General features: G+C 35.9%; 1 protein-coding gene and 1 long non-coding RNA gene across 9 annotated transcripts in view; one reads left to right on the top strand and one right to left on the bottom strand.

Annotated features, from left to right (window-relative positions):
• LOC104006628 (uncharacterized) overlaps nt 1-5,054 on the top strand; it is a 32,418-nt gene extending 27,364 nt beyond the window's left edge. The window contains exons 4-5 of the long non-coding RNA XR_001718138.4: nt 3,819-4,000; nt 4,594-5,054. This is a non-coding gene — a long non-coding RNA (uncharacterized LOC104006628). The remainder of the gene's footprint in view (nt 1-3,818; nt 4,001-4,593) is intronic.
• The window catches only part of TENM2 (teneurin transmembrane protein 2), a 3,953,434-nt gene that overhangs the window by 3,797,948 nt on the left and 128,677 nt on the right, over nt 1-26,809 (bottom strand). The gene's annotated exons all lie outside the window — the stretch shown is intronic.

Here is a 26,809-nt window from a genome sequence, read left to right as displayed (position 1 = left end):
TCTTCTCAGAAACATTTACTGTAGAAAATGCAGATGGTGCAGGTTGGTGAAAGAGTAATTGCAGTTTTTGCATTGCTGAAATTTGCTGTTTGATATCGGAACACATTCTCAAATAAATGTGGTTATGTTTATATCATTTTAATGTGCATTTCTCACTTTATTTTGCTAATGACTTATTACTTGTTGTTTATTTTATATTTATTTTAGACTATGGAAATGATGTTAGACAAAAAGCAAATCTGAGTGATTTTTTTCTCTCTTTTTTTTTTTTTTGAGACAGAGTCTTGCTATGTCATCAGGCTGGAGTACAGTGGCATGATCTTGGCTCACTGCAACCTCTAACTCCCTGGTTCAAGCGATTCTCCTGCCTCAGCCTCCTGAGTAGCTGGACTACAGGCGCCCGCCACCACGCTCAGCTAATTTTTGTATTTTTAGTAGAGACAGGTTTCACCATGTTGGCCAGGATGGTCTCGATCTCCTGACCTCGTGATCTGCCCGCCTCAGCCTCCCAAAGTGCTGGGATTACAGGCATGAGCCACCACGCCCAGCCGCGATTTTCTTATTTGAGTTCAAAATGGGTCATAAAGCAGCGGAGACAACTCACAATATCAACAACACATTTAGTCCAGGAACTGCTAAGGAATGTACAGTGCAGTGGTGGGTCAAGAAGTTTTGAAAAGGAGGAGAGCCTTAAAGATGAGGAGTGTAGTGGCAGGCCATTGGAAGTTGACAACAACCAATTGAGAGCAATCGTTGAAGGCGATCCTCTTACAGTTACACAAGAAGTTGCTGAAGAATTCAACGTCTACCATTCTATGGTCATTCAGCATTTGAAGCAAATTGGAAAGGTGAAAAAGCTCCATAATTGGGTGCCTCAAGAGCTGAGTGAAAATCAAAGAAATCATTGTCTTGAAGTGTTGTCTTCTCTTATTCTATGCAACAACAATGAACCATTTTTCGATAAGATGTGACATGAGTGGCTGGGCGTGGTGGCTCATGCCTGTAATCCCAACACTTTGGGAGGCCACAGTGGCTGGATCACCTGACGTCAGGAGTTCGAGACCAGTCTGAACAATATGGCGAAACCTCGTCTCTACTAAAAATACAAAAATTAGCCGTGTGGGGTGGCGTGCGCCTGTACCCCTCCCAGCTACTCAGGAGGCTGAGACAGGAGAATTGCTTGAACCCAGGAGGTGGAGATTGCAATGAGCCAAGATCGTGCCACTGCACTCCAGCCTGGGCGACAGAAGGAGACTCTGTCTCAAAAGAAAAAACAAACAAACAAAAAAACAACTAAAAAAAAATTGTGACATGTGACGAAAAGTGGATTTTATACGGCAACCAGCAATGACCAGCTCAGTGTTTGGACCAACAAGAGGCTCCAAAGTACGTCTCAAAGCCAAACTTGCACCAAGAAAAGGTCATGGTCCCTGTTTGGTGGTCTGCTGCCAGTCTGATCCACCACAGTTTCTGAATCCTGGTGAAACCACTATATCTGAAAAGTATGCACAACAGATTGATGAAACGCACTGAAAACTGCAATGCCCGCAGCCGGCGTTGGTCAACAGAAAGGGCCCAATTCTTCTCCATGACAATGCCTGACCACACGTTCGTTGCACAACCAATGTTTCAAAAGTTGAATGAATTGGGTTACAAAGTTTTGCCTCATCCACCATATTCACATGACTTCTCACCAACTGAATACCACTTCTTCAAGTATCGCGACTTTTGTCAGGAAAAATGCTTCCATAACCAGCAGGATGGCGAACATGCTTTCCAAGAGTTCGTCAAGTCCCAAAGCATGATTTTTACACTACAAGAATAAACAAACTTATTTCTTGCTGGCAAAAAGGTGTGGATTGTAATGGTTGCTATTTTGACTAATAAAGATGTGTTTGAGCCTAGTTATAATGATTTAAAATTCACAGTCCAACCGCAATTACATTTGCACCAACCTAATAAACTGATGTCATGTATGGACAGTCTGTAAGGGAAGAATGCTCCTCCGAGGCGCCACACCACAAGTCATTTACATTAGCGCTCAGAGACATCTACTAAATACAATTAATGTTTGACTTATATTTCATAAGTTTTTTTAAAAATTACAAAACAAAAATATCACAAAATTAAATAAGTATGCAAGGCATACTTGAAGTCATGAAATAATCTCAGGAGAAAGAAAGAGTAAAGGCAACAACAGCATAGGTAATTTAAGGCACTTCTTTTTCCTAAACATGCTTGTCTTCCAATCTTTTAATCACTGTTCTGGCATGTAGCCCAAGCTAAAGCATAATCTTTTGAACAGTTCTCTGCAGCTGTCTGAGTGCTCTAGGTGGATGGTGAAGGGGTTAAAATGTGCTATTCCTGCACATTGATGACTTAAGTTAAAGACACTTGAAAAATAGCAGATGTGAAAAGATCACATTGACCTTGTGCTGTTTCTCAAAAGCAGAACAAGAAATTCCCATGTGAAAGGTGCTCTTCCTATATTAGAAAGAGGCAACGTCCTTATCCTCAAGGACGGGAAGTCGAAACTGAGAGAATTCTATGCAGACATTGCTAATATAACTCTGAAGTCTCCACATATAATTTAGTTGCTTCTTTACTTTTACTACTCTTTGTCTTATTCACTATATATAAGTAATAGATTCTAACTGCTTTTTAGGTCTTCCTTTTTTTTTTATGAGGGCTCACATGCCATATAAAACTTACATTTTGCTTTTCTCTTGTTAATCTAATTTTTGTAAATTTTATTCTCAGACCCAATCGGAATGCTAAGAGGATAGAGGTGGAGTTGTTCTGACCCTACAAAAGACAGATGTGATACTACTAGGTGTTAGGATTCACAGACCAGTTAAGATTAATACATGTCTGTGTCTCCATATCTTTAAAGTACATTCATTCTCATTAAAAGAGTAAACATACAGCCTATGGATTATTTAGCATCCTGAATGTTAGAAACAGAAAGACAAAAATTTGTACTTTTAAGGATGGAGAAATATTAGATTGTATTATTGAAGTAATATTTCTATTCTCTATTAACATGGCAACTTTTTGGGGAAGAGTAACTATTTTTCTTTTTATTTTTTTGGAAAGTCCTTGAAAGAGACTTACAGAGACTCAGGTAAACACTTAAATGTTATGTTTGAGGCTGGCATGAAAACCGTTTTGCACTATGGTCATTTAAAGTAAGACTCTTTCTAAATATTAACCAGAGTCATTTTCCAGATTATTTAACTCTGTGGCTAAATGTGCCATGAGAAATGAAACTTCTGACTCTTAGGCTGCAGTGTTAATGGACTGATTCCTTTTCCTTACAGCATATTGTTGATATTCTGTTCACATGTGTTATGAAGAATAATGATAGCTTTACACAATATATATTTTTGTAATCTGGGAAAATGTATATTACTTTATATCACATTTGATTTCTCATATAAATTACTGTAGCCCTTTGAAAAAACTTTGAAAATCCATCTTTGGAGTTCACTATATTAGTCATGCCTTTTAGTGTTCTTTATTTGTATTTTTTGACAATAATGAAATTACTTAATGTCATTTCAAGTTCATCCCATTACATATACACATGAACTCAGAGCTGGGGTAATTTACTTATGTAGTTCACATCTCCTTTGTTACAGATGGTAAACATGCAGATTTCTCCCTCCAGGAAAGAAACTCTTTCATAAGATAATTGCATATTCTGCTCATTTTTTTCTCTTACTGATGCTTTCGTATTGTTATTACACCCTGTCAGATTAGTAATTAGCACGCAACTTCCATATGACATAAATGCATTTCTCTTGCTTTCTTAAAAGCCCCTTTAGCGACTCAAAGCATATTATAACTCCAGCTGGTCAAAAAGAGAGGAAATAAATAATATAACAGGAACAACTGCAAGAGCAAGTGCAGCATCATGTTGGTGCATTTCTTTTGATCAAAAGGTCAAATTGCAACTGGTCTTTGAAGAGTGTGCTGGTGACAGTGTGCAACCTTTGCAGTAAGTATTTTTTTCATTACTTTTTAATGAATAATTGAATTAACAGCCTCAATCACAATCTGAGGGAGGAAATTAGCTGAAGAAAGAGAGAACCCTGTGATAAGCCTTCTGAAAAAGAGAAAAATAAAAGGGTTAATCCATAGGTCAACCTTAAGAGGGACTAAAGATCCCCCCAAAAAAACTGACCAAAGAGTCTATGCCTAGTAGAGTCAGTTTGAAATTACGTAGATTAGAAATGGGATTACAGGAACAAATTGCTAATTCATACCCCTATACGGAGGAAAATTCAGTCTGCTTGGATTATCTTTTTCAAAAGGAAAATAATTCAATAAGCAATAATCAAGGTGAAAGTATTCTGTGAAATTTCTATACTGAATAGAATTGGTTATTTAATTTGCAAAGTTCAGTGTAAAACGAAAATGCAAGTTTGCTTATTCAAAGTTACTAAGAATTTCAAATTGTCAAAATAGTGATAGCAGAGCCTTAAACTGGTTGGGGGAAGGGAATGCAGTGAGGATAGGAGCGGATATCAGGGGGGTTCTAAGTGGGACTATACAGGTTGCATGTCTATGAATCTGGTCTTGCTCCTGCAGGTAGCTCCTGGACTGGCCCTAGACTGCTGTCAAATTAAACCAGCGCTGTAAAGAAGAGAGCAAGTACCCTAAAGTTGAATGAAGGGGCATCTTAATTCGAATCCTGGCTCTAATGCTGACTGTAAGCATGACCCCAGATGAGTTATTCACTCTCTCAGTCTCAGTCTCCTCATCCACAAAGCAGGGATCACAATAAATGAATAGCACCTTTCACAGAACCCACCATATATACTGAGTGTCCAGCAAATACTGTGTTCATCATCTAACATCATAACACATTGAGCATCCATCAGAGCAGAAATAGTTCGCACCTGGATATTTCTGTTTCTTTTTTTTGCTATCCTACTGGTGTTTTACTTAAGTTTAGTATGGTAACATGAAAGAAAATTACTGCTCTTCTGCTATTTAGTTAGCATTTTTATGCTTTTAAAAAATATTGCAATAAAATTAATAAAATTTGAGTTCAGTCTTTCCTATTTAACTAATATTATCTAAAAATAACTACCTCCCAGGACCACATTATACAACAACATATAGTAGCTACCTAGGGACAGGTATCTTAATTGTTGAGAAAATTCTACAAAGAAAGTACCTTCCTCTGGACATCATACCTATTCATATTGCCAGTGTCAGGGATGCTTACCATGGTTATGGTATGGTAATAACATGATACTGATCATCAGTACGCAGCAAATGAACATACTTTCTCAATTCTAATAAAGCATCAATTGGGACACACAGGCCATAAAATGACTAATAGCCTTTAGATGGGGAGAAAAACGATTAAAATGCCATCATATTATGTGTACAAATGAATTTAAAAATGCAGTCTGATTTCCAAAATACTAAGCTATTTTATACACGTTAGTACTGAGGAAGTATGTCAGGACATTCCATTGACCTATGATATAATTATTAAGTTTTGTTCATTTATTGACCTTATGAAAGTTTGTTCCTTTATTTGCTTATATATATTTATACATATATATAATATATCCCATTTTTATATATATTTCCCTATGTATCCTATACATATATTTATTTCCTATATGTGCATCTCTCCATATGTACAATATAGATTACATCAATAACATTCTTCTGACTTGTTTTGAAAATAGGAATTATTCCTTCCTTTATTCATTCTACAGATATTTATTGAGTAGCTTCTATGTGCCAGGCACTTTCTTAGGAATTTGGGATAGGAGAAAAATCCCTGTCCCATGGAGCTTACATTCTATTAGGGATGATTTCAATAAACAAAACGAGTAAATAAAGTAAGAACTTGGTAATGATAAGCAATGTAGAGAACTTTTCTCTTTTAAAGGAAGAGAAATCTGGAATTCTGAAATTTGATTTTAAACAGGTGCTCAAAGATGATATGATATAGAATTCTTCCTTTGATATTTTAATATAAAGGGTGACTCCCCTGTACTATGACCTAGATTGTATATATCATGATCTTTCTGTTTGATTAGTGTCCACTGTCAGTCTTTTATCGTACTGGGCATTTAAAATAAATAAAAAAATACCAAATCATGGTTGCACATTACAAAACATGAATTGAGAATAAAGAACAATACATCTAGACACTGGACATTTCATTAAGTGCTAAATTATAAGGTACAGTCATAAGTGTTGACCACATTGGGAGAAGAATGTAGGCAATTCCTAGCAGATCCTGGGAGGCTCACCTCTTCTTAGAGTTGGGGGGAGAGACATGCTTTAATTAGGCGTGTGTATCCAGCTCACCTAGCAAACATTGAGAACCTCTAGGGATTGCTTATCTTTGATTCCCAACACCTTGTCTGGGATGTGGAGACATAAAAGATAATCAATAAAGAATTACAGAATGAAAGCATGACTCCTTCATTCCTTCAATCCATCTCTCATGGGGTGGGGAGAACTTTTATAAGGAGGAGGTTCTTATTTTTAAGCAGATTATAATTATTTCTGAAAATTTTGTTATTTCCATAAGATTCTGTTCATATATTGACAAATCTATATCTACATTCTCTCAGATTATTGGGGGATATTATTCAAATTCTTCTTTAATAAAAGGAGCTTTATCCTTAATGTTTTGTTAGAGCCTATACTGTTTTTGTTGAAATGTACTGTAATGAATATATTATAAAGAGATAGACCTGTAATTTAACCTTGGAGGAAATAAGTTTTAGGTAGTGCTAACTTGTTCTACATTTCAGGTTGATTGCATATGCAGGACAGTAGAGAGTAATTGCTCTAATATTCATAGCTTAAGGTCACAAGTGTAGTACGAATTTCATTTTGTTTTACTGGTTTGTTCTCAAATACTATTTTAAGTTCACTTACACCGAATTTTCACGTTTGGATACTAGGATCTAATTATTTGCAGTATAGCTAGCAGTATTGCATCAAATACAAATTATTGTGTTTTTCGCCCCACATAACTCCATGTTCTGATTAAAATTCAGCTACACTAATAAGATGTCATAGCCAAACTAGCTCACATGCTCACAATTGTGTTTTTTAAAAAACTCAGAGTAAAAATAATATTTCGGTGAAAGGAATGTCATTGACTTTCACTGAAATAGTAGTTCAGACTTTTGTTGTTATATAGCTGAATAATATAACCTTGAATGTATTTAAATGATTCATGGCTCTTAATTTTTCATCCAGCAGCATTTTAAGCATCACATGATAAAATACACATTTTGGGTTAACTCATTAAATAGTGTTTGCATAATTAAATAGGTAAATTAGCATCAATAGAGTTGGTGCCATTCTTATGAAAATAAAAGCACAATAAACTATACAACAAAAAGTATGTTTAGGCTTTTAAATAGTACATGTTGAGGTTACTCCCCTCTGCAATCAAGTGATATTTATGACTTACAAATACAAGGTAGGCTCTGTTTTAGATCATTCCTGTTCTTGACTGCCTACTTTCTCTGAGCTGCTTCTCTCACAGCTCTAGGCTCTGGGCTGGAGGGATGTAGCCTTAAACAAAATGCTGGAAGTCTTTGCCTTTCTATAGATTGTGTTTTAACAGATGAAAATAGATGAATAAATACATTATTAAAATTGCAAACAGTGGTAAATACCATGAAAAGAAACAGGGCAATGGGGAGGAATGGGGAAACGGGGAGTATTCTAGAGACTGTGGTCAAGGAAGGTATTTCAAAAGAGATAAAGTAACGTATTGGCAGACATCTTGAGGACAAGACTTTGGAAGGTATTTGAAAATCTATAAAAAGGCTTCTAGGAGAAGGAACAAGCACAAAGATCCTGGGTAAGGCATGAACTTGGTATGTTTAAGAAGCAAGAAGATCAGGATGACTGGAACTTGGTGTTCAAGGAAAAAATACCAGGAGAGGAGATCAGAGAGTAGACAGAATGGCAAGGATCAACTTCCAGAAGGCCATGTAGGCTGTGGTAAGGAGTTTGGATTTAATCCTAAGTGTGATAGAAGGCTACTGATGAGTGTTGTCTAAGTTAACAATATGGGTTCTTTTGTAGTTTAAGAAAAGAACACCCTAGTTTCTTCAGGGCACAGATGAAAAAGGGCAGACAAGGCTGTTGCTGGACTATAGGAAAGTGATGAAACAGAATGTCCCATGATGCCTAGGGTGGAACTGCGACACACACCACATGATTGTGCCATTTAGATATCCCAGTGTTTGGTTGAGTGTGAGAGTAAGATAGACAAAGTTGTCTGGTGATGTTGGCCATGTCCAAAAAACCCATTAACTGACACAAGTGAAAAGAAACAATCATATTTCAAGGTTAATCACTGGTCTACTTTTAGGCAGTTGTAAAACTCGTGATTATTTAAGCATAATCTGTACATCCGAAAATAGGAAGAAATATTTTGACCTGTGGTCATTTTTAATTTTTGAGGAAAATAGATATACTATATAAATAAACAAAGATTAAGTCTAGATATATTATTTGAAAGAGATAATAAAAGCTTGCAATCACTGCTGCAGTGACTGTACACTTACGAATACACTAAACAGCAGCTCTGAGTGATACTCATTGCATAAAATGATGGCTATATTTTTGAGTGTCAGTTACCAGACACTCTGTTAGGTGATGTGCTTTATCTCATTTACTCTTGGTCACTCTATGTCATATGGACATTATTATCACCTGTGTTTTTAAAGTTGAGGACATTTTAGGCACAGAATTTTAATTTACTTACCCTTAGTAAGTCACAGAGCCAATAACTGTTAAAGTTGGGACTCCAGCCTAGGTTTCTTTTTTCTTTTTTTTGAGATGGAGTCTCACGCTGTCACCCAGGCTGGAGTGCAGTGGTGCGATCTCGGCTCACTGAAAGCTCTGCCTCCCATGTTCACGCCATTCTCCTGCCTCAGCCTCCCAAGTAGCTGGGACTACAGGCACCCGCCACCATGCCTGGCTAATTTTTTGTATTTTTAGTAGAGACGGGGTTTCACCATGTTAGCCAGGATGGTCTCGATCTCCTGACCTCGTGATCCACCCCCCTCAGCCTCCCAAAGTGCTGGGATTACAGGCATGAGCCACCGCGCCCGGCCGGTTATTTTACTCTTAATTACTGTCCACCAGTGTATAATATTTATTTATTTATTTATTTACTTATTTAAGTTTTTTGAGACAGGGTCTCTCTCTTGCCCAGGCTGGAATGCAGTGACAAAATCAAGGCTCATTGCAGCTTCAAATTCCAGGGATGAAGACATCCCCATGTCTCAGCCTCCCAAGTAGCTGCTACTATAGACACACACCACCACACCTGGCTAATTTTTTAAAACGTTTTTTGTAAAGGTGGGGTCTCCCAATGTTGCCCGGGCTGTTCTTGAACTCCTGGATTAAAACAATCCTCCCTGCTGGCCTTCCAAACTGTTGGGATTACGGGCGTGAGCCACGGCACCCCAACAGCACCAGTGGTTAATTTAGTGAAAAACGCACCAATCCAGTTTCTCTTAAGAGTTAAAAATAACCAGCTGATGAAGACTTCCTATTCCATTGGTTGTTTTGAAATACAGACACAGCACCTGTGCGGTAGCAATAAGCGGCAAGAAGGCAGTTTATAAAACAGATATGTCCCTCTCCAGGACGTAGACTGGCCCTTTTAAAGTCAGCAAGCCAATACAACCACCAAGGATGTAAATACACTAAGTGACAGCATAATTAATCCTCCGTTACACAATCAATGAGGAATAATAACGCTTCTTGGGAAATGGAATATAGTAGACGGAGCCTGAATTTTCCCTGAGCACAGATGTTGAGTCGTCATATGATGAATCCTCCCTGGAGGGGAACCGTAACAAATACGCAGAGCCTCTCAAGGACAGTCAGAGTTGTAAATTGTGGGCCGTAAAAATAATCATATAAATATTGTGCCAGCATTTATAATTTATTTGTTGGACTCACAGGTGAGAAATGAGCTTTAGCTGGCAGGTCTAATGTGAACTAGTGTTGGCAAACCCATGCTGTATACTAAACCATTGCTTTCTGTATTTCATTTAGTTTAAAAACATAAAATAAAGCTCAGAAAAAGGAAATTCCTTTGGAAAAATGGAGTTATGGACACAGATTTTTGTAATGTGACATTATAAAGTTATTGGAGTGTTAGTAAATTTAGTTTTTCTTGACGTGTAATGGGGAAATTTAGGCACTTAGAGCACTGAGGGAAATCATAACATCGAGAAACAATTCTGTTTAAAAACATGCAAAATTGCACAGGTGTGTTTTTTTTGGTTGGTTGGTTTTTTACTGTAACTTAACATTGGAAAGTCAAAATCATTAACTGAAGAAGGACATCATTGTGAGACAGTGAGGGGCTGTGAAAAGAATATAGTTGTTCAGTTTCAAAAGCTGTTTCCTAATCTCAGCTGTGCCTTAAACCCCAGTGATCTTGGGCAAGTTCCATAGTGCCCCAGGGCCTATAGATAGTTGTGGCAGTCCTTGCTAAATAAGACTTATGAATATAAAGTGAGGTATGTGTAAGAGAAGGCAGTATTGCTTTGAGCTTTAAGATGCCTGCCATTCCCAGCTGGGCTGCACTAGCAAACTCTTTTGTTTCCGTGTACCTCAGTTTCCCCATCTTGTCAATGGGGATAATAACACTTACCTTTGTGAGTTTTTGAGGATTAATGGAAATGTGATACATGTCAAGTTCTGGGTACTGTGTCTTAGAGAAATAAGAGCTCAATAATTGTTAGCATTGTACATTTACTGTATTTCCTCAAGGTAGTCAACTATCAGTAAATGTTTTTTGAATAAAAAATAAATATGGTCAGAAGTTCTATTGAATATTTATTAGATTCCTATTTAGGACTATAGTATGCTATAGTTTATAGATTTATACCAACTGATGAGATGATGAATAAGCCATGATATGACAAGTAGCTATTTCTGTCTGAGAATATCAGACAAACATACATGGAAATATTTGAAGGCCACCCTATCAGATGCACAGGCTTTTGCAAAGCAAAAAAAAAAAAAAAAATGTGGAGACACCACTCCATCAACAGATGGACAGAGTGGTAGAAGTATGACGTCTATTTGGAGAACTATCAAAATTAAAGGAAAGAAAGTGTTAGTGAACAGAGTGCTACGAGGAGCAGAAGAAATAAGAAGTGAGGCTTAACTATTATTGTTAGGAATAAAATGTCCTGGTGTTAAATAAATTAAGATTTTTTTGGAGGAAGAGTTCAGTAAGTCTAAATGTAAAATAAAAGTTGCTATGGAAATACATTTCTCCTTGGACTATCAATAATCATCTCTTTAATGTTTCAATCAGTCCTGGGCAGGTTTAGTCCCTCCTCTCTTACTTAACATGCATATTTATCTCTTCTGGATTCTAGATACAAAGTTCATGGAGGGCAGACCACCTTGTTCCGATAACATGATGAAAGAGAGCCTTTTTAAGAATATCAACCTGGCAGAGATACGTTAGATGAAGTAAATGGATTGGAGGGAAAAGGGGAGACCCCCAAGAAAACAACTTAATTAGCCTAGTGGTTAGGTGGCAAAGCCCCAGCAAATGTTGTGACCCCACTGGAAATAAAACAAAACAGACGGTGTGCGTGTTGGGGAGGGAGTAAATACCTCACAAGTTTAGTAGGAGCATCCTTCTTTATTTTGCTTTTATGATTATTGCAATGCATGTGATGGCTTGAAGTAATGGATGGTGTGTTTCGCCATCTCTGACGGTGATTATTATGGTAGCGGGGGGTAAGATTGCTGAATTTCTGGAAGAAAATATTTAAAGTTTAACATCTAAAATTGTTCTTAATAATTTTAACATACCAGAAGTCTTTCAATAATTAAATAACAACATGTGTCTCTAATTTGGGGGGAAAAGTTGGTCCTGAGTATTCTCATAACTCATACTGTAATGCTAGAAAAATGGCCCCCTAGAAATAATACATTTCTCATGCATGTATGTTGACATCAAAACTAATCTCTAAAATCATTGAGAGACTGTAGTAAAAGACAAGGTCTTTTCTTGTCAAATAACTACATGGTGTATAAATTTTAGTGAGAAGATATATTTTAGGAAACATATCTATTTATCTCCAGATGTCTTCCATTCTCTGAGTAGAGAACCCTGCTAGCACATTAACAATAGAATGTTAGAGATGGTTGCAATAGTTTAAACGTCAGTTTGTCTGCGTTTATCCAACTCTGTAATCTCTCCTGTGGATATATTAGATTTGTTTGCATTTAAAAAATCTCATTACAAGTTTTTGAAAACAGGAAATTGCTTCTACTATAAGAGATCAATGCGCTCTTGACTCTAGCATTTTCAACAATGGTTTATCAGTGCTGATGTAGTGGAGATTAGGGGCTATGAGAATGAGTTTGGGTTCTCTAATAGGCTTGGGAAAAAAGTCACTGAGCAGAAATACCACAATAATTATGAATTCTTAAACTTAACGATGTTGATTCAATTAGATCATTCAATTGCCCAAAGAAGCAAAACTCTCAAGTTCATACCTACTTTTGTTGTAAAATTGTATTTTTGAGGAGGAGGAGGAGAAAAGAGTGTTTGTAATATCAGGGTTAATAGATTTAATTTAGAGAAAATTGTATTATATTTTTCCCTGTAATTAGAAATGGGGAAAAAACATCTCTTTGAGATTTGGCCCAAAACATAAGCCAAAGCATTTCAAACTGGAAATGGTTCCAGAAATGTAAGCCTAGGATTTTTCATTTTATTTCATCTTGGTCAGAAACAGCATGAGATCAATTGGGTAAAATTTTACTTCTCATTAAACAGAACCTGTTAATTTGTTCCAAAATAAATACCATGATGTGGCCAAGTTTGGTACAGATTGTTGTCTGCCCGAACCACTCAGGGTCACTTTAGTTTGCATTCATTGCCTAGATAACTATCCTAAATCCTTTACCTTCCTCTGAAAAATTTCATCCATTTCCTGGATTCCATGCTAAGCCCTAAAGCTCTAATTCAAGCTCTCTATTGAATTCTACCCAGAAGTTTCATAGGCAGCTCAAAAGCCATTTATTTAAAACCTAACAAAGCATATACCTGTCTTTTAATAAGAATATTCTTGTACTTTTAGCTTGATTTCTACAACTTTTCATTAGATTTAAATTTATTGGAATCTCTATCTAATTATACACCTTCAAGTGATCCTCAAATGAATTTTCTTCAGAAATCTTCTTCCAAATTTGGACACCACTCCCCTCCATTTAGGTTTTCATTGACTTTCAGTAAAATTACATAAGTTCTAAATGCCTAATTGTTACTCTTTGCCTTGAATCCTCCATTTTTCTGCCAAAGTGGTCTTGACAAATCCCATATATACTAATATATTAGCCCATTTAATTCAATCCCTAAAGTCCTTCAGTGATTCCTTTTGCCATCAGGATAAAATATCAAGCTGTTAGAATGACTGCCAGGCACTTCATGAACTGGTCCTCATTTTAAGCTGCCACATCGCCCATTTCCCTCCTCCTTCAGACATACTTCTCATTTTGCAGAAAATGTTTTTGGTGGAAATGGTGGTGATTTTTTAATTGTTTTTGTAGTTACATTCTGTATACTTCAAGATATTTAACATTATCTCAATATAACAAAATCTAAATTTCCTTATTTTTTTCTTCTATAACTTTAGGTGTATTAAGCAGCATTAAGAAAATAATAAAGCAAGACATTTGCATAAATACCCCCAAATGCCATTATTTCTAATCTCTTCTTACTCCCATCTATGATCCAAAGTACTTCTTAAAGATAGCTGTAGTTAGAAAATGGGTAAAACTTTGTAATTTTATCTAGCTAACATTTAATGTACATACATTTTACTCTAGGATATCCTTTGTGTAGTTAACATTCTGTTGCATTCTTATTCACATTTTGAAAGACCCAATTTCTTGTTTTTAACTCTAGGATATTCTTTCTGTAGTTAACATCCTGTTAAATTCTTATTCACATCTTGAAGAGTCAATTTTTTTGTCTGTCCTGTCCAATGAGAAGATTTCCTTTCTTGGGAATTATTGTACAAAATTTCAACCCATCTGTTTTGGTAACTGATATAAAAGTAGACAGAAAATCAGTTAGGATAGTTGACCCTTGAATAATATGAGTCTGAACCATGTAGATCCACTTATACTCAAATGCTTTTCAATCAAATTTACACCAAGTGTGCCTTCATCTCCTGCATCCTCTTCTACCTCCTCCACCTCTTCTGCCTCTGTCACCTCTGAGACAGGAAGACCAACTACCCCTCTTCCTCAGCCTACTTAACACAAAGAAAATGAAGATGAAGACTTCTATGATACATTTCAACTTAATGAATTGTAGATACATTTTTTCTTCCTTATGATTTTAAATTACATTTTGTTTTATCTAGCTAACTTTATTCTATAAAATACACATAACATACCAAATAGGTGCTAATCAACTGTTTATGTTACCAGCAAGGCTTATGGTCAACAGCAGGTTATACTAGTTAAGATTCTGGAAAGTTGAAAGTTACACAAAGATTTTTTGACCGCACAGGAGGTTGGCACTTTTAACTCTCAAGGGTTGTTCAAGGATAAACTGTGTATGAAAGACTTAAACAACACTATCCATCATCTTGACCCAATGAACTCTCCACTCAACAACAGCAAAATACACATTATTTCTATGTGTGCACAGAATATTTGCCAAAATACACCTTATTCAGGGCTATAAAACAAATCTCAATATACTTAAAGAAACTGAAATCCCAGAAAATCATGCCCTCTGATCACAACGGAGTTAAATTAGAATTCAATAACTAAAAAGTATCTGGAAAATCCCTGAAATATTTGGAAATTAAACAACACTTCCTAAATACCTCATGGGAGAAAGGACAAAGTGAAATGAGAAATGTCTTTACCAGATGAAAATAAAAATAAAATAAAAGTAAACCAGATAAAAACATAACATTATCAGAATTTTCAGAGTAGAGCAAAAGCGGTGCACAGAGGAAAACGCATAGCATCAAATACTTATGGTAGAACAGATGAAAGGGCTCGATTAATAATTTAAGAATTCAACTTTAAAAACTTAAGACAAAGGGGAATATCAGGCAAAAGAGCTAATTAAATCCAGTAAGCAGAAGGAAAATAAGTACAATAAACACAAGAAACAATAAGAAGAAAATAACAGCAGCAATCAATGAAATAAAAACAGTGAAGACAACAAAGAAACTCAATGAAACCAAAAGCTGGTTAACTGAAAAAACTGAAAAGTCAATCTGTTTTTTTTTTTTCTATTATTCTGTTTCTTTGTTTCCACCTCACAAAACCTACCATTCTGCCATTATCCAGTGGGAGCTCTTATTCTAACTGCCCTGATTCATGAATTACAGATAAAAGCCTGTTAGATATACCAATAAATTTGTAGTACACTCTCTACAAAAAGAGCACAAGGGAGTTTCTTGGAGCAATGAAAATATTCTATATCATGATTTTGGTGTGACTTACAACACTATATTATACATTTGTTAAAACACATCAAATTATACAATTAAAATTGGTGAATTTGTTGCACACAAATTATAGGTCAAAAGTATTTTCTCAAGGGTTATAAATTTTCTACAGAAAATTAGATTTATTAAATGATCAGTATGCTACAGGGCACTATTAAGATAGTATTGGGAGGGAGACATTTACTTGTAAAGTTTGTCTCACTTGTTTTAGACAATTTGAGTCTAAAAATATGTATATAGGTGATACAAATGAAAAGAAAGGTACTGGCTGTTTTATTAGTGAAAGTGTTTTTACTTTTAATATGAATATTTATTTTAATGAATATTTTTCATTTAAATGCTGCTATTCTCCAACTTGCCCAACTAAAATAATTCTAATAGCCCAGCTAATAGAATTTCCAAGCAGTTGTATCATTCTACCTCTATCATATGAACATTAGCTCCACAGATAAGAATATAAATTATTTTCTTACTTAGGACATGGATGTAGTGTAAAATGGCAACTTCTCTAATGGACTATGTTTCACATCATTTGTGATTAGGAACTAGGTATTCTCCAGGCTGTGGTGAGCTATTTTATTGGTTGTTACAGCCAGTGCAATAGATCCTAACTTATCTTTCATCTGACCTTAAATATAAATGAAAAACAATAAATTTATTTCAAGGTTGCACTGAGGATAAGCAAGGCCAATTGAAATTGAGGCTTTAAGCCTCTTCCAAATTATATTCTGAGCCAAGCTACAGTAAGAAAAGAATTAGACTTAACTTTTCTGTTGTTAAATTATATTTTAATATTGGAAGCTGTGATTATATTCTTTTTCTTGTTTGTTTGTTTGTTTGTTTGTTAGGGGAAAAAAGAAAAAGAACAGCATTCAGCATGAATAAAGGACTAACCATTATTAATGAATATCGATGAATGCTTTAATGTAGCAAATCGTAAGCATATGGAAATACTGGCACTGATTAATATTTCACATGAAGTTGAATTATTTCTTTATTGAAAAAAGTTTGTAAGCATCTTTTCTTATGGGGGTAATATGAAAAACATAGGCATGTATCTTTTCCAAATACTCTTTGAAAGATCATGGGATTAGAGTAAAACTCTAAGATCTTAAGATTAAAAGCAGGAAATAATCAAACTTGGAATAAGGTATAACTTTCAATGAATATCAAGTAAATGGCATAGATACATAGCTACGGAATTAACTTGAAGAGCAACACATTGAAAATGAGCCAAAGTCTCACACACACAGGAGTTGAGAAAGATTGCTGTGTAATATACTGTTGGGTCTGTTTATTAGACAAGGCTTGGATAGGAAACTTCTTTTGGTGCATTTGCTCCCAGTGAAATTTGAATCCGAAAAATCCATGACACAAGTGTTCCATTTCATTACTGTGTATTGATTACTCATGTGTATCCTTCTAAGAAACCAGAGAAACATGGCTGTCATAAATCCTCTTATTTCACACTGATACTCTAGTTTAAAAAGTGGAGCGGAAAACACAAAAGACTGTTAAAAATCATCCTGAATTTTAATTTCCATAATCAGGAAGGTAAACTTAAGGTAGCCAAGCAAGAAAGGAGAATTATTTCTGTCCCAGCCATCTCTGGTTCTTACCTACCAGGCTCACAACCATTTGAATGGTAGTAACAACGGGTCCAGTAGAAAGAAAATATGTTTAGGACTTACATGAGGGTAAAACCATCTTGAAACAGGTCAACTTATCTACAGAAATGGAAAGCCTACAATAGCAAGAGTAGATGTCAAGATTTTTGTGTACTGCTATTTTTACTTCCACATTTTTCTTATGTAAATTTTTTAGCCCTTTTCTCCCAAGGTAACAAGTCTCCCCTCTGATACTAGGCAAAATACTTTAAGTCACAAGTTATGAGATTGCATGCATCTTCAAAGCCAGCTTCCCTTGGAAATGGTAAATTGGAATACTGATTACTTGACCACTTTCTAGGAACTCTACTTCTTCCTTCTCTAATTGGAAGCTGTGTTGACTTCGGTTCAATAATTTACCTTCCACAATTTTACTCTGGAAAATTGGGCTTATGTGACTGTCAATGGCTTTCCAAATTTAAATGTATCATTTTATTAAGTACATCAAGCAATACAGTGTTAACGTAAAAATAAGTTTTGTCACTTTGGGAGGCCAAGGAGAGTGGATCAATTGAAGTCAGGAGTTCTAGACCAGCCTGACCAACATGGCAAAACCCCGTCTCTGTTAAAAATACAAAAGTTAGTCAGGTGTGGTGGTGGACACCTGTAGTCCCAGCTACTCAGGAGGCTGAGGCAGAAGAATCGCTTGAACCCTGGGAGGTGGAGGTTGCAGTGAGCCAAGATCGTGCCACCATACTCCAGCCTGGGCAACAGAGCTGGACTCCGTCTCAAAAATGAAATAAGTTTTGCAATGATGGTTTTACGTTCCTTGATCTAAAGCAGTTTCATACATTTTCCCAAAAATGTGAAATAAATTAAAAAGTTATGATTTTAAAACCATGTTTATGAAAACCACAGTTCATTTGTCTCATCTTTTTTTTGTTCCTTCCACTACACTCTTTAGTTGCATCAGTTTGTCTCTAGAATAGTGGCTTTATCCTCCTTTCTGGCCTTTCTGCATCTGTTCTCTTCCACATTTGTTTTTTACACCACCCCTAGATTAACTTTCAGAAATTGTGTTTAATGCTTTTATGTGCAATACATTACTTAGAAGAGACCATCTAAATTGGTTTTCCAGTAGTTCAAGGACTAGTAAAATCTGGCTACAGGTTTTCCTTTTCAAAATTTCTCCCAGTCTTCTGAGCCTCTAGCAAATGTCCGTTATGATCCTCAAATTGCACCTTTGCTTATATTATGAGCCTTGCCTGAGAAACACGCAATTTGATGGCTCAGCAGCAAATAACAAGCTTGTATAACTTTTATACAAACTCTAAACACCAAATTTTGGTAATGACACTATCACTTGATTGGTATTTACTATCCACTGTAGCATATTTGAATTTAGATATGTGAATACCTAGTCATGTGATATACAGATATAAAGGGTAAATAGTCACACACACACATGTAAATGATAAATACATACATATGTATGTATACACACATATATACACAAAATGAAAATCTATGGGGTTGTTGACCCCGCACTCCTTTTCCAGCAACTGTGGCCCCATCAGCACCATCACCATAGGAGTGAGCATTTTATTCAAAGTGACCCTTTCCACTGATAAGAGGTGGTTATCAGATGAGGAAAAGGTGAATTATTGTGCCTTGGGAATTTTAAAACTTGCAAGAGCATTGACTCAATCTCTTTCTAATGGTTGAATTTCTAAACTGGAAACTCAGAACATACCAGGCATATTTCATGCCCAGGAAGTGTATTATGCATTGACTCAATATCCCTTATCTCTTCCAATCTCCTTCTAGAGTGCCTTCTTGCACTGCTGAAGCTGAAGGGCTAAAACCACCTAAAACTACCTTTTCCAGACTTCCTTTCAGTGAGGGTTCTAGGTGAACTTTGGACTCTACCAATTAAGTGCACATGGATGAGACATGAATTCAAAACTGAATTTCCAGTGAAAAAGGCAGAGGTTTTACTAGTGTAGAGTGGGGCAGAGGCAGAAAGTTTAGCAATGAACAGCTGCAGTGGCGACTTCCAGTTTTGTTGGCAGTTTTCAGTTAGGTTAGAGGCAGCAGTGCTCTTGGCTATGCAGTACTGCAAAGAGCCTTTGGAAGCTGTTCCTGGAAATTCAGCCTAGGTTCTATTTTTTTAGCTTTCCCAATAATTCATAATCTATTTAATAAACGTAATAAATCTTTCGGTTGAAATAAGCTAGAGTGGATTCTTTTCCTACATTGTCTTTTGGACAAAGCTGGTCTGTAGTGAGAGAGAAAAGCTAGGGAACACCAGGGGTATCTGGTTTCCTGGCCCCACATGCACCTAGCACCAAGCAGCATCCTGGCATTTTCTCTTGGTCTGGTTGTGAAACATTTTTCTGGACTTTACCAGCCAATAAATTCTACTTGCTGCTCTTAAATTGGTTTGAATTTGTTTCCTCATCTTGTTCCCACAAGAATTGTACTGATATACTATGTTTCATCTACCCCATCTCACTCCCTGTCATAAGGAGAAATATGTGTACCTTAATGTCTATCCTTTGCATATCAAGCCTATTTCAAGACTAAAACTTACTGACTGAAGCACTTTTTATTGTTGATGCCTCTAAAATACATAAACCAAAATATTTTATGAGTTTCTTTTCTCATATATATGAGAAAATATATAATTGTATACATATTATACATAATATATAATAAATATATATTATATATATTAATTCATCAATTATATATATAGATGAATTATCTGCAATTGGCTTCAATAGACATTTTAAATGAGAAATTCTCTGAAATGTTTTCAACTTTTTTGAAGAAATCCCAATCATTTTCTGATTCCATTTAGCCATACTCAAGGATAATCCTGATAATTACATTGATTATTTCGCAAGTGGAAATGTCAACAATGAAAGATTAAGCATATTTTGCAGAGGCCAGCAAAGATTCCTTTCTTTGATGAAGAAAATTAGCCACCTCAAATTGATAATAGCAGTCAAACAGATCCAGACATAACTTTAATACCTTAGAGGCCTATTAAATATTTGAAGATAATTTAACTACTGACTCATCCACTAACCTTCTAAAAAGTCCCTCCTCCCGTTTCCTTGGGGAAGGTGCAAAAATTTCTCCAAGGACAAATAACTGAAGGAAAGAAGTCACCTGCTGTAGGAAAACCATTTAACACATCCAGGAACCAGCTGCAATCTTGACCTCATTTAAATGAGCTTGGACTTGGCATGAGGTAAAAAACAGTTTGAACAAAAAATAAATAAATAATCTGCTAACGATCACATGCCTTAACTCACAATCTAGCAATAAATCACTTCTATTGGAATGAGAAGGAGGAGGTTCAGCAGCACTACGTAAATCAAACTCCATTTTTTTGTGCTTATTTTTACTTCGGTCATAGGATTTAACCTTTAAATGCAACATAAATGGAAAGCATTTTTCCCAGTTTAAATTTGGACATGAAAAATTAAAGTGAATAAGAGATTGTTTATCTTCTCCAGCATGTGATGGTAGCATTTATAATTTCATATAACAATAGATATCTCTCACTTGGTGAATCTCTGCCTGGAATAAATCAAATTTGTCATGTCCATTTTGAATTTTGTTTGTCTGTGCTGTTACTGATGTGCCACATGTAAAAATCTCAGTGACCCTGTATCTGAGCCGTGAATTCCTGAGAAAGACAGAGATATTACTTGATCTCGCCACATTCTCTTCTTCTCTTTATTTTCTATTTCTCTTTCTTCTTGTTGATTTTTTTAAACTGTGGAGAATTCATGATGTGAGTGACACCATCAAAAAGGTTTAGTGGTTTTGAGTTAGGATGTATCTTACATTAGAACAGAGGGAAGATTGTCTATCTGGGGCAATTTGATAAATGTTATAAAAGATTCCTTCCTTTCATAATCTATCTCTCTCCTAGGCCTCATAAATTTCTACCAATCATGATTTAATCCATGGTATTGTCTTCAAGTCTCTAGGAGTTCCCTTTTGAATAACAAATACTCCCAGGAGACAATTTTTTAAAATGAGAAAACAAACAAAATCCTAAGTCATTAATACATTTATGTGAGCTAATTAATTAGAGATGCAATAACATGTTTTCTTGCAAGTTTCTTAGAGAAAGAAACAAGTGATAACTAGGTTATGACAGGGAACAAAAAAGATGTTTAAAGCTGGAGTATGAGGCACTACTTTTTGGTGCTTACTAAAGGTCAGGCTCAGCATGTGGACCCTGGTGGGAGGCAGGAGGGAAGATTAAAAGGATAATAAAAAATAAGAGAGAGAGAAACACACACAGACAGAGACAGAGATAGAAAGGGAAAGATAGAGAGATGTCTCATTCAAACAATTTCCTATTATTCCCACATATTTATTCTAAGTGCCTCTGGGAAAATTTTTAGTATTAATTACTAATTTACTAAATCCTAGTCTGACCACCTTTAAGCCTTTTTTTATCGGAATGTGGTAATGTCCCAGTGTGCATTTTTAATTCAAAGTTCAGTATTTTTAAGTGAAAAATATATGATGGGAATAAAGGTATAAAATAGCTTGTTTAATTGGGGTTAATATATACAATAAATTGTTGATAGCAATGAGATGAAAATTTTATATATATATATACATACACACACGCACAGACCAGAGTGTTTTGGACTTAGGATCTTTGCAGATGTTTTAATATTTGCATATATATAATTAGATATCTTGGGAATGGAAAGCCAAGTCTAAATATGAAATGTTTTTGTTTTATATATGCCTTTTACAGATTGCCTGAAGATAATTTCATGCAATATTTTTAACAATTTTGTGCATGAAACAAAGTGTTGGCAGCATTTTGACTGTGACCCATGTCTTTGTCCAGTTTGTGTTGCTGCATAGGAATACCTCAGGCTAGGTAACTTATGAAGAAATGAGATTTGTTTGGCTCATGGTTCTGCAGATTGTACAAGAAGCATGGCACCGGCATCTTCATCTGGTGAGGGTGTCAGTCAGCTTCCTCTCATGGTAGAAGGCAAAGGGGAGCCAGCAATGTGCAGAGGCCATGTGGCACAAAAAGAAGCAAGAGAAATGGGGGAGATGCTGGGCTCTTTTTAACAACCAGATCTAGAGAAAACTAAAAAGTGAGAACTCACCAACCTCCAAAGGATGGCATTAATTTTTTCATGAGGGTTCCAGACCTATGACCCCAATATTAGGCCCCACTTCCAATAATAGGGATCAATTTCAACTTGAAGTTCAGTGAGGACAAACACCCAAACCATAGCAGCCCATTACATGAAGTCAGGTATGGAATTTTCCGCTTGAGGCCTCACATCAGTGCTCAAAAAGTTCAGGATCTTGGAGCATTTCAGAATTCAGTTTTTTAGATTAGGAATCCTCGACTTGTATATTTAAACAGCTATTTTAAGGAAAGACTATTAGCTTAGAAATATTATCCTGATCCCAAAATTGTAAACAGACCTTTGGTATTGCAAGATGAAAGTGAACCATGGAATTCCATTACTCAGATTCATAATGGCTTCTCTAAACATTTCTTGTTTTGGAGACAAAGGAAGATAGGACCATAGATTAAAAAGTATTCCAAAATTTTAAAGGATTTTTAACATGTATTAATAGGAAAAAAACCACATTTAAAATTATTTTTATAAGACTAGAAGTAAACATGCCTAAAAGTATTATTTATATATAAATACCACAACTTTTTATAGTGATAGTTTTAATAAGTATTTACAAGTGTTGTCAATAATTATTTGAAACCTATGAAGATTGAGCCAAAACCACAAAATAATTATTGAGTTACACGATACCAAAGAAGTATTGGTTAAAGCTTATTTATTTAAACATAAATACACTGCCCCTTTTCTATTGGACATTGGGATTGGAACTAGACCTTGTTAAGAAAAGTGAGAAACATAATGCTCCATAGCCAGTTAAGATTTTGCTTAAGGGTAGATCCCATTCCCATCAGTTCTGTAGATTATCTGTTATCACGAGAGGTATGAAATCCACAAGTACACCAGGGCACGAGGAATCAGAACTGTAAGTTTCTCAGCTACAGGAACTTTGCTCTTATGTGGTCTAGTCTCGTCTTTCCACATTCAGGAGACCACGTTTACACGGCTGCATTGGGACTGGCTATACTAGAGAATCCTCAGCTTGGTTCTCAGCTGTTGGTCCCCAGGCAACAAGGAGGAAGAAGAGTTCTACAGGAGCTTTGTGAGAAATGTATTATCACATATCTTCTACTCCATTTAATTAATAATCTTCTGGCTCTAAAGATTATATTTGAAATGATAACGGTATTAAAATGGAAAACAACAGTGTCACATTGTTATATTTTTTCTATTTTTATCAGTTTACTAAGTGTTGTTATATGTCTCTCATTTCTTTCATTAAGAAACAGCCCTGCACCTTATGTTGTATCAGTTAAGAAACTGTAGTTTGCAAGTAAAAGAAAATTCAACTTAAACTAGTAGTGGCAGGGAAAATGTTGGTTCATCAAAGTGAAAAGCCTAATTTCTTTCAAGTGCGGCTTAATCCGGAGATTCAGATGACATTCAACACTCACTACTACTTTCCACTGGCTTCATTCTCAGACTCATCCTCCCATATCCTAGTTGATTTTGAATGAATAATTTGCTCCTTTTAATATTGTAGTTTGGTGCCTGAGATATACATCTATCCCCTGTGGCCAGGGGCATTTTGGTGTATTAATTGAGTCATATTTGGTAGTATATGAACCAAAATATTCTACCCTGAAGGTCAGTTTGAACCCCACTTAAACCACAGGGACAAGAGAAAGTCATGGCACCTAAAATTCTAGATGCTGATTCCAAAGAAGAAAGACCTGGTGGCCAAAATACTCTTTCCTGCAAAGAAGTATAAGCATGTATTTGGTCCATTGTTTGAAAACAAAAGGTAAGGCATCTCCCCAAATTGGAAATAAGATTGCTTTTTAATAATAAAACAGGATACAATTTATTGAGTGTTTAAGTGATGTCAGAAAGTGAGCTATGTGCTTTATTTGCATAATTTCTTTCAACTTTTATAACAGCTAATACAAAACAGTCATTGCTACTCTAACCATTTAATGGCAAGGAAACTGAGGCCTAGAATGTTGAACCAAGTGCTTAAGGTCAAATAAATAAAATAGCCAAGTACTGGAGAAGTGGAGCCAAGATTTGAACTCAAATAGTCAAATAGAGGAACATGTACTTAAAACACAACTCTTGTAAATTTGTTTCAGTTCTTTGTAGATTCTGGATATTAGCTCTTTGTCAATGTGGGCAAAGGATATGAACAGCTAAAAGAAGACATTTATGCAGCCGACAGACACATGAAAAAATGCTCATCATCACTGGCCATCAGAGAAATGCAAATCAAAACCACAATGAGATACCATCTCACACCAGTTAGAATGGCGATCATTAAACAGTCAGGAAACAACAGGTGCTGGAGAGGATGTGGAGAAACAGGAACACTTTTACACTGTTGGTGGGACTGTAAACTAGTCCAACCATTGTGGAAGACAGTGTGGCAATTCCTCAGGGATCTAGAACTAGAAATACCATTTGACCCAGCCATCCCATTACTGGGTATATACCCAAATGATTATAAAACATGCTGCTATAAAGACACATGCACACATATGTTTATTGTGGCACTATTCACAATAGCAAAGACTTGGAACCAACCCAAATGTCCATCAGTGATAGACTGGATTAACAAAATGTGGCACATATACACCATGGAATACTATGCAGCCATAAAAAATGATGAGTTCATGTCCTCTGTGGGGACATGGATGAAGCTGGAAACCATCATTCTCAGCAAACTATCGCAAGGACAAAAAACCAAACACCGCATGTTATCACTCATAGGTGGGAATTGAACAATGAGAACACTTGGACACAGGAAGAGGAACATCACACACTGGGGCCTGTTGTGGGATGGGGGAACGGGGGAGGGATAGCATTAGGAGAGATACCTAATGTAAATGACGAGTTAATGGGTGCAGCACACCAACATGGCACATGTATACATATATAACATACCTGCATGTTGTGCATATGTATCCTAGAACTTAAAGTATAATAAATATATATATATTTTAAAAAAACACAATTCTATCAGCACAGAGTCTTCCAGAGCCTATGTACACAAAAGCTCCTCTAGTGAGCCGGGCTCTTCTTCCTTGTTGAAGATATGGTCATCAACCTAAAGAAATTAGATATTACATAAAAGAAGTCTTGGAGAGTATGCCAGTGTGGAATAAGATTACTACAGAGCAAACACATACATGGCCATTCATTAATGGAGTCTGCCCTCTTAGCTAATTGGCCTTGAGAACCCAGTCCCGTGGAAAGACCATCTCTAATGTGAAGTGGATGAGTTAGAGTATTCTTTCCTGACACTGTTAACTTTTCAATTAGTTGAACTCTCTTTGTTCTGGTTAAGCTGATGTCCTCTAAAGAAACTTCTGATAATGATTTAATTTTCTATAGGTTCACTAATGATTTAGTAAAAACTAATGATTTGGTTTCCTATAAGGAGAAAATAAGCTAGCATGGGACTTTGAATGTTCCAAACTCTAAATGGTTATTTCCTTCTCTGTATGACTTAAAGGGTTATCTGCATTGGTACCTCACTCTCAGTGAAGCCATTGTTCACATCTTCACTTTTCTGTGCCTGTAAGGCAAGTTCCTAAGCTGGGCAAATTTGCCCAAGGAATCTTCGGAAGCTGCCTGCTGGCCATTTTCTTCTGAACCAACCTCTCTGCATTGCTATGTATATTTTTGTAATGCTATTACTACATGCAATGTTATTTAATTTTAATGGATCTGGAAAATAAAGCTTAGGGAGATAAATAGACTCAACTTATTTAAAAGGCTAATAAGGTACAGAGATGGAGTGAAAGCTCCAGTTTCGGCCTCTAATTTGTTGGAATTTCTACTATACCATAATGCCTGTGATATATCTTTTCTCTTTCATACATTTTCAATGCTTAAAAGTATAATTTCTAGAAAATGTAACAGTATGTCCACTAAAATTCATGATGATTAGTCTAAATATTCAATCTGAAAATACAGCCTTTCTTAGAAGACTAACATAACCATTTTTAAAAAGCATTAATAGCTTTTACTTTACAGAGCAGTTTTAGGTTTACAGAAAAATTCAGTAGAAAGTACAGAGAGTTCCCACATGTGCCCTCTCTCTCACCATCCCCTACCCTCTGCACTCACCCATTTTCCCCTATTATTATACTTTATTTGTGTGCTACATTTGTTACAATTGGTGAACCAAAAATTATGTATTATTGTTAACTAAAGTCCATAGTTTACACTAGGTTTAATTCTTGGTGTTGCACATTCTGTGGATTTTGTCAAATGCATAATGTCACGTATGTACAATTACGTTATTATGCAAAATAGTTTCATTTACCTAAAAATCCTTTGGGTTCCCCCCATTCATTCTTCTCCCCTTCCACCTGAACCCTAATGATCATGGATCTTTTTACTGTCTTTATAGTTCTGCCTTTGTTAGAATGCCTTTGTTAGAATGCCTTATAGTCAGAATCATATAGCATGTAGCCCTTTCAGACTGGCCCTTTTCACCTAGCAATATGCATTTAAGGCT

The sequence above is a fragment of the Pan troglodytes genome, chromosome 4 (assembly GCF_028858775.2).
Source record: "Pan troglodytes isolate AG18354 chromosome 4, NHGRI_mPanTro3-v2.0_pri, whole genome shotgun sequence".
NCBI lineage: Eukaryota > Metazoa > Chordata > Mammalia > Primates > Hominidae > Pan > Pan troglodytes.
The sequence above is the reverse complement of the archived record's forward strand: the minus strand, read 5'-3'. Positions and strand labels throughout refer to the sequence as shown.